The sequence below is a fragment of the Neomonachus schauinslandi genome, chromosome 15 (genome assembly GCF_002201575.2).
Source record: "Neomonachus schauinslandi chromosome 15, ASM220157v2, whole genome shotgun sequence".
Lineage (NCBI taxonomy): Eukaryota > Metazoa > Chordata > Mammalia > Carnivora > Phocidae > Neomonachus > Neomonachus schauinslandi.
This window is the reverse complement of record NC_058417.1, coordinates 25,451,907-25,458,815: the sequence shown is the minus strand read 5'-3', so window position 1 is coordinate 25,458,815 and position 6,909 is coordinate 25,451,907. Positions and strand designations below refer to the sequence as shown.

General features: G+C 42.6%; 1 pseudogene; it reads left to right on the top strand.

The window, feature by feature from the left end:
* Positions 1 to 517: 517 nt before the first annotated feature.
* Positions 518 to 6,909, top strand: part of LOC110593151 — a 29,421-nt pseudogene continuing 23,029 nt past the window's right edge.

The window sequence follows — 6,909 nt, the reverse complement described above, 5'->3', positions numbered from 1 at the left end:
AGAGAAATGAAGCAGAGGAAATCCCAGGCCCTCCTTGAGGTGGAGTTCCCAAACCAGTGGCGGAGACAGACTTGTAAACAGATGCAGTAATAAAATGTGCTCAGGGTTGTCATCTAAGTCCATATTGGGTATGATGAGAGTACAAAAGAGGGAGTTACCAACTCATCCTGCCTTGCTGAGGAAAGTTCCATGAGCAGATACGATCTGAGCCCATCTTTGAAAGACAAGTATGTATGGGATCCTGAGGAAGAATGTGAAAAGGGTATTTCAGGAAAAGGGAAGAACCTGTACAAAGGCACAGAGGGCATGTTTGAGGAGCAGCAGGGCTGCGGTGGTAGAAAATGAAGCTTTGTGAGAAGGTGAGGCTTGGGAAGGGCCTTGTAAAGCATGTTAATAACTTTATCCGGACAGCCGAGCTGTTGCAGGACATTGAGTTCCACGGAAATAGCACTAGGGCACTTGAGAGCCAGACAGGCACTGGGTGACTCTGAGCCTCACGGAGGAAACATAATTAAACATGGGCAAAGGAGGTCCTAAGAAGGATCCTGAGAGGCAGAAAACGTCGTGTGCATTCTTTCTGCAAACTTGCTGGCAGGGGCACAAGATGAAGCATGAAGATGCTTCAGCCAACTTCTCAAAGTTTTCTAAGTAGTGCTCAGAGTGGTGGAAGACATGTCTTCTAAAGAGAAAGGAAAATTTGAAGACATGGCCAAGAGTGACAAGGCTCATTATGAAAGAGATATGAAAACCTGTATCCATACCTCCTAAAGGGGAAATAATAGGGAAGTTCAAGGATCCTGATGTATCCAAGAGGCCTCCTTTGGCCTTCACCTTGTTTTGTTCTGAGTATCGTCCAAGAATCAAAGGAGAACATCTGGGCCTGTCCATTGGTGATGTTTCGAAGGACCTGGGAGAGACATGGGATAACGCTGCTGCAGATGACAGGCAGCCTCACTAGAAGAAGGCCCTAAGCTGAAGGAAAAATAGGAAAAGGATATTGCTGCATACCAAGCTACAGGGAAGCTGATGCAGCAGAAACGGGAGTTGTCCAAGGTTGAAAAAAGCAAGAAAAAGAAGAAAGGCGAGGAAGATGATGGTGGAAAAGTTAGTTCTAGGGCAGCTTTAATTTCTTGTCCATAAAGCATTTAACCCCCCTGTACCCAGCTCACTCCTTTTAATGAAAAAAATTGTAAGGCTGTGTAAGATTTGTTTTTAAACTGTACGGTGTTTTGTTTTTTTAATAGAGCTTACACACTACCGAATGTGTCTTTAGCTACCCTTATCCCTGTGGTATTTTCAATAGCTACTAATCTTGGCAGGAGCAGTATGGGCATGGAAATTTAAAACAAGTTCCTGTTGGTGTACAGCCCAAATCAGATATATATGGGGATGATAGTTTTTTCATCTTCAGTTGTTTCTGATACAGCTTATATGAAATAATTGTTTTTCTTCTCACTCTGTAGTTGCAAAAAAAAAAAGTTGCACCTTTTTTGTTCACATTTTTTTTAAAGATTTTATTTATTTGAAAGAGAGAGAGAGAGAAAAAGTGTGGCTCACGATCAGGGGGCCGGGGGCAGAGGGAGAAGGAGAAACAGACTCCCCACTGAGCAGGAAGCCTGGGTGCAGGGCTCAATCCCAGGACCCCAGGATCAATGACCTGAGCCAAAGGCAGAGACACTTAACCAACTGAGCCACCCAGGCATCCCTGTTTTCTTGATATTCTGAATGCTTCTAAGTAAGTACAATTTTTTAAAACGTATTGTCCTTTTCATAGGTCTGAAATTTTTCTTCTTGGGGGGAAGCTATAGTCTTTTGCTTTTGCCCATTTTGGATCACATGAATTATTTACAGTATTTATCTTTTCATATAGTTAGCTGATAAGAAGCTTTTGTCTACACACCTGCATATAACGAGGGTAATAAAAGTTGAAATCAGACAGAAACAAAAAACAAAAAAACCACCTCTATCTAAGGGCAATGGGAAGCCATAAAGTGTTTTTAGGAGGGAACAGGGCTTGACTGATCAGACTTGTATTTTAGAAGATGACTAGTGCTGGTGGGTGAGAAGATTTTGAGGTGAAGAGTGGCAGCAGGGAGACCACTTCTGAAGGCAGGGACATTATTAGAACAGTATTTAGAAGAGGTGGAGTAGGAAAGAGGCAGGGCAGAAGTTAAGGACGTTTCTGGGCAGAAATATGATAGACATTTGTCATTTTCACCCCTTGGGTCCACTCCCCTCTCTCACGTTCAGAAAAGTTTATAGTTTTAGGGGAAAGAATCATTCCCACTGAGTATTTTGGTGGGACTGTCAATGAAGGGGCTCTGTCCATCCCCAGCCAAGACCAAGATGCTTTCTTCCCAGAATTCTAATCTTGAGCATAATGGCAGAAAGAAGGAAGGAATGTGAGTTTAATCATCCTCTTTGGGCCTCAGCTTCCTTATCTATACATACCATTTAAGATTCAGCAAACACTCCATGGTAGGTAACATTCTTATAGTACATTCTTCAGTCCTCATGCTCTGAAGGAGTTACTCACCTGCACCTACAGCTTGGCTCCCCAGAACTGCTTCAGCCTCCATCACTTCTAAGCCTGGATCTTCAGCCTTTCCTGCAAGTTGGTGTGTGGATCCGTCCTTCCAATACATCTCCTCTCTGCTTAAGCCAGCCAGAGGTTCATTTCAATCATGACAAGACTAAAGTTGGAAATATAGGAGCTGAAGATTTGGAACACATCGATGCATGGTGGGGGTTTTTTATTGGTAGTTGATGAGGCCACTAAGGGAGAATTCATAGAAAGAGAAAAGAAGGAGACCAAGAAGAGAGTCTGGAGGGTGTGGAAAAGAAGAAAGGACACCGGCAACGCAACCCAAGAAGAGTCCGTTAGAGTTGGCCAAGACAAAGTGCAGTCCTGGCAGAAAAAGAACTTTTTCAAAGCAAAGGAGAGGTCAACAGTGTAAAATACTGGCATGAGTGTCAAGGAGGAGGATGTAAATGATTAGGGAAGGGGGGCAATTTGAGGTCACTGGGGACATTAGGGAGAGCAGATCAAGTGCAGAGGAGAGGCGTCTACCTGCTTCCCAGACTGTAAGAGGATCAGTTGAGCTGGCTGTAGTAAATGAGGAGGGGCCACCAAATAAGAGAGGCAGGAGCTCTGGTTTCTCTGGGCTTCTGGAAAGAGCAATAGTGCTAGCTTTCTATATCACTCTTTTGCACAGTGACTAAAATTTGCCAGCAAGCCCCTACACACCACTGGAGCCCTCACCCACCCAGAGGGCCTGTCCTGGGGGGCTCTGTCTCAGACTCACTTAGCAGCCCAGGGGCCCAGCTGAGAGGCTGAAGACAGCCCTACCATCATCTACTCCTGCTGCTTTAGAGTCAAATATCCTCCTTGTAGAGCACCTGGCAATCACAGCCAGATGCGAAGGAAACAAAAGAGATAAGCACTGTCGACATTTTGCCAGATTACCTTCTTTTTTTCTTTGCTTTTAAAAAATATTTTTATAAAAATTATGAAACAAAATAGATCTAGAAAAGTCAGTCATTGGCTTTGCAGATGAGGGTTGTTTTGATGAACACCGTTTGTGTAACTTTAAGCATTGGTGCCCAATTTTTATGATTTTTCAGGATTTTCTTTTTTCTCCTTAATTAATATTTAACCCATTACTTACACTCTTGACTACTTGTAAGAGCAAAGAGTTGGAACAGCAGAAATGTTACTAAATTAAATTATGGCCACTTACCATAGTGTACATATGGTGTGACTGAAATTTTGCAAACAATTAATTATGTCTGCAGGGACCCACAGCCGGGTGTGATTGGTAGTTGTCTCAGACAGGGTAAGATTATGGATGTTCTTCTTTATTTTCTTTGGCTTATGTTTTTCTTTGGTTTGCATGTAAATTTTTTCTATAGTGAGTATGTATTCCTATTTTAATAAAAGAAATAGGAACAATAATGGTAACTAATAGCTAACTGTAAACAACATATGCCAGTCTGCCAAATGCTTGATGTAAGTTCCCTCACTGAAAGCAACAACACAACCTAAACATTATCATCCACTTTTTACTTATTTATTTATTTTAAAGATTTTATTTATTTATTTGATAGAGAGAGAGAGAGAGAGCAGGAACACAAGCAGGGGGAGTGGGAGAGGGAGAAAGAAGCAGGCTTCCCGTGGAGCAGGGAGCCTGATGCGGGGCTCGATCCCGGGACCCTGGGATGGTGACCTGAGCCGAAGGCAGACGCTTAACTGAGCCACCCAGGCGCCCCTATTATCCACTTTTAAAAAAAGATTTATTTATTTATTTGAGAGAGAGCGAGAGCACATGCACACATGAGCAGAGAGAGAGAGAGAGAGACAGGGAGAGGGGAAGAGAGAGAATACTAAGCGGACTCCCTGCTGAGCACAAAGCCCATTGTGGGGCTTGATCCCATGACCCTGAGATCATGACCTGAGCGGAAACCAAGAGTCGGGTGCCCAACCAACTGAGCCACCCAGGTGCCCCACTATTATCTACTTTTTAAGATAAACTTTTTATTTTAGAATAGATTTACAGAAAAGCTGCAAAGATAGTACATAGAATTCCCATATTGCTCACACTACTTTCCCCTATTGTTAACATCTTACATTAATATGGTGTATCGTCACAACTAATGGATTAATATTGGTACATTATTTTTAACTAAGGTCCACACATACTTAATTCAGATTTCCTTAGTTTTAACCTAATATCCTTTTTCTGCTCCAGGATCCCATCCAGGATATCACATCACATGTAGTCATGTCTCCTTAGGCCATTCTTCGCTGAGACCCTTTCTCCCAAGTTTCCTGGTTTTTGATGACCTTGACAGTTTTAACGAATGCAGTAAGGTATTTTGTAGAATGCCCCTTGATTGGGGTTTGTCTGATGTTTCCCTCCCGACCAGACAGGACTTAATGGGTTTGGAGGAGGAAGGCCTCAGAGGTGGAGTGCCCTTCTCATTGCATCCTACCAAAGGTTTATATTATCGAGATGACTTTTCACTAATGATGCTGACCTCGACCACCTGGCTGAGCTAGTATTTGCTAGGTTTCTACTAGAAAGTGCCTCTCTTATCCCCTCCCCTGCAGTGGTTGGGAGGAAGTCTCTGTGCACAGCCCATGCGTCAGCAGTGAGGTTATGCTCGCCCCCTTGAGGGAAGAGCATCCACATACATTATTTGGAATTCTCCTCAATTTATTTATGTATTCAGTCATTTATATCAATATAACCTCATGGATACTTACTTTATACTTTGAGTTAAAATCTAATTCTATGTTATTTATTTTGTCACTCAAATTGTTCCATTTCTGGCCACTGGCTGCTCTTTCTCTGGCTGGCTTGTTTGTCCCTTTGACATACCATCATTATTATCCAACTCTTACAGATGAAAAAACTGAAGTCAAGAGAAGATGAATAACAGCCCCAGGGTTATACTGCCAGTCAGAAGGGGTCTCCTTCTAGCTTCCGGGCAGAAAGTATGACCACTATATCCCACTGCCTCCTCTAAGAAAAAGTATACACGCACATGTGTACTGATATAGTTGACCCTTAACACGAATTTGAACTGTGCAGGTCCACTTATACATGGATTTTTTTTCTTTGATAAATACAGCACGATAGTCTAAATGTATTTTCTCTTCCGTACAATTTTCTTAGTAACATTTTCTTTAGCTTACTTTATTGTAAGACTACAGGGTATTGTATATATAACAAGCAAAATATGTGGGGGCGCCTGGGTGGCTCAGTCAGTTAAGCGTCTGCCTTCGGCTCTGGTCATGACCCCAGGGTCCTGGGATCAAGCCCCACATCGGGCTCCCTGCTCTGCGGGAAGCCTGCTTCTCCCTCTCCCACTCCCCCTGCTTATGTTCCCTCTCTCGCTGTGTCTCTCTCTGTCAAATAAATAAATAAAATCTTTAAAAAAAATATGTGTTAACTATTTATGTTATCAGTAAGGCTTCTGGCCAACAGTAGGTTATTAATAGTTAAGTTTTGTATTTGAGGCAAAAGTTATTGGTAGATTTTCGACTGTGCAGGGGTGGGCACCCCTAGCCCCCATGTAGTTCAAGGGTCCAAGGGTCACATGTGCTGTAGGAGGTTAGCCTGGGGAAGGAGATGCTGGAGCAGGCTCTGTATAGTTGGCCCAATGCAGGTTGATTAGCAGCATGGTTGTGAGGTGATGAACACTTAAACCCACAGCTGATGTTTCGGAAGTATTCGTATGTTTAGTTCCTTTTGAAGTGATTTTGCACATTTAGATATCATTAAACATTTCTGTCCATCTTTTCAAGGTGTTTTAAATCTACTTTTATTTATTTATTTTTAAAATGACTTTCAAAAACACTTTATTTATGGATTTGTTTATTTATTTATGAGTATGAGTAGGGGGAAGGGCAGAGGGAGAGAGGGAGAGGAGAGGGAGAGAAAATCTCAAGCAGACTCCATGCTGAGGGCAGAACCTGACACAGGGCTCAGTCTCACAACCCTGAGGTCATGACCTACGAGGAAACCAAGAGTCGGATGCTTAATCGACTAAGCCATCCAGGTGCCCCTAAATCTACTTTTAAATTTCTAATTTTTTAAAAAAGTTTTATTTATTTATTTGACAGAGAGAGACACAGCAAGAGAGGGAACACAAGCAGGGGGAGCAGGAGAGGGAGAAGCAAGCTTCCCGCTGAGCAGGGAGCCCGATGTGGGGCTCAATCCCAGGACCCTGGGATCATGACCTGAGCCAAAGGCAGACGCTTAACGACTGAGCCACCCAGGTGCCCCTCTAATTCTTTTGTAGCTATTTCTTCTCTATGTTGTGTATATTAACACAAATTTGGAATAACTGAAATGTCCAGTAATAAACATTAATTGGAACAAAATTAAATATCTAACAAAAATT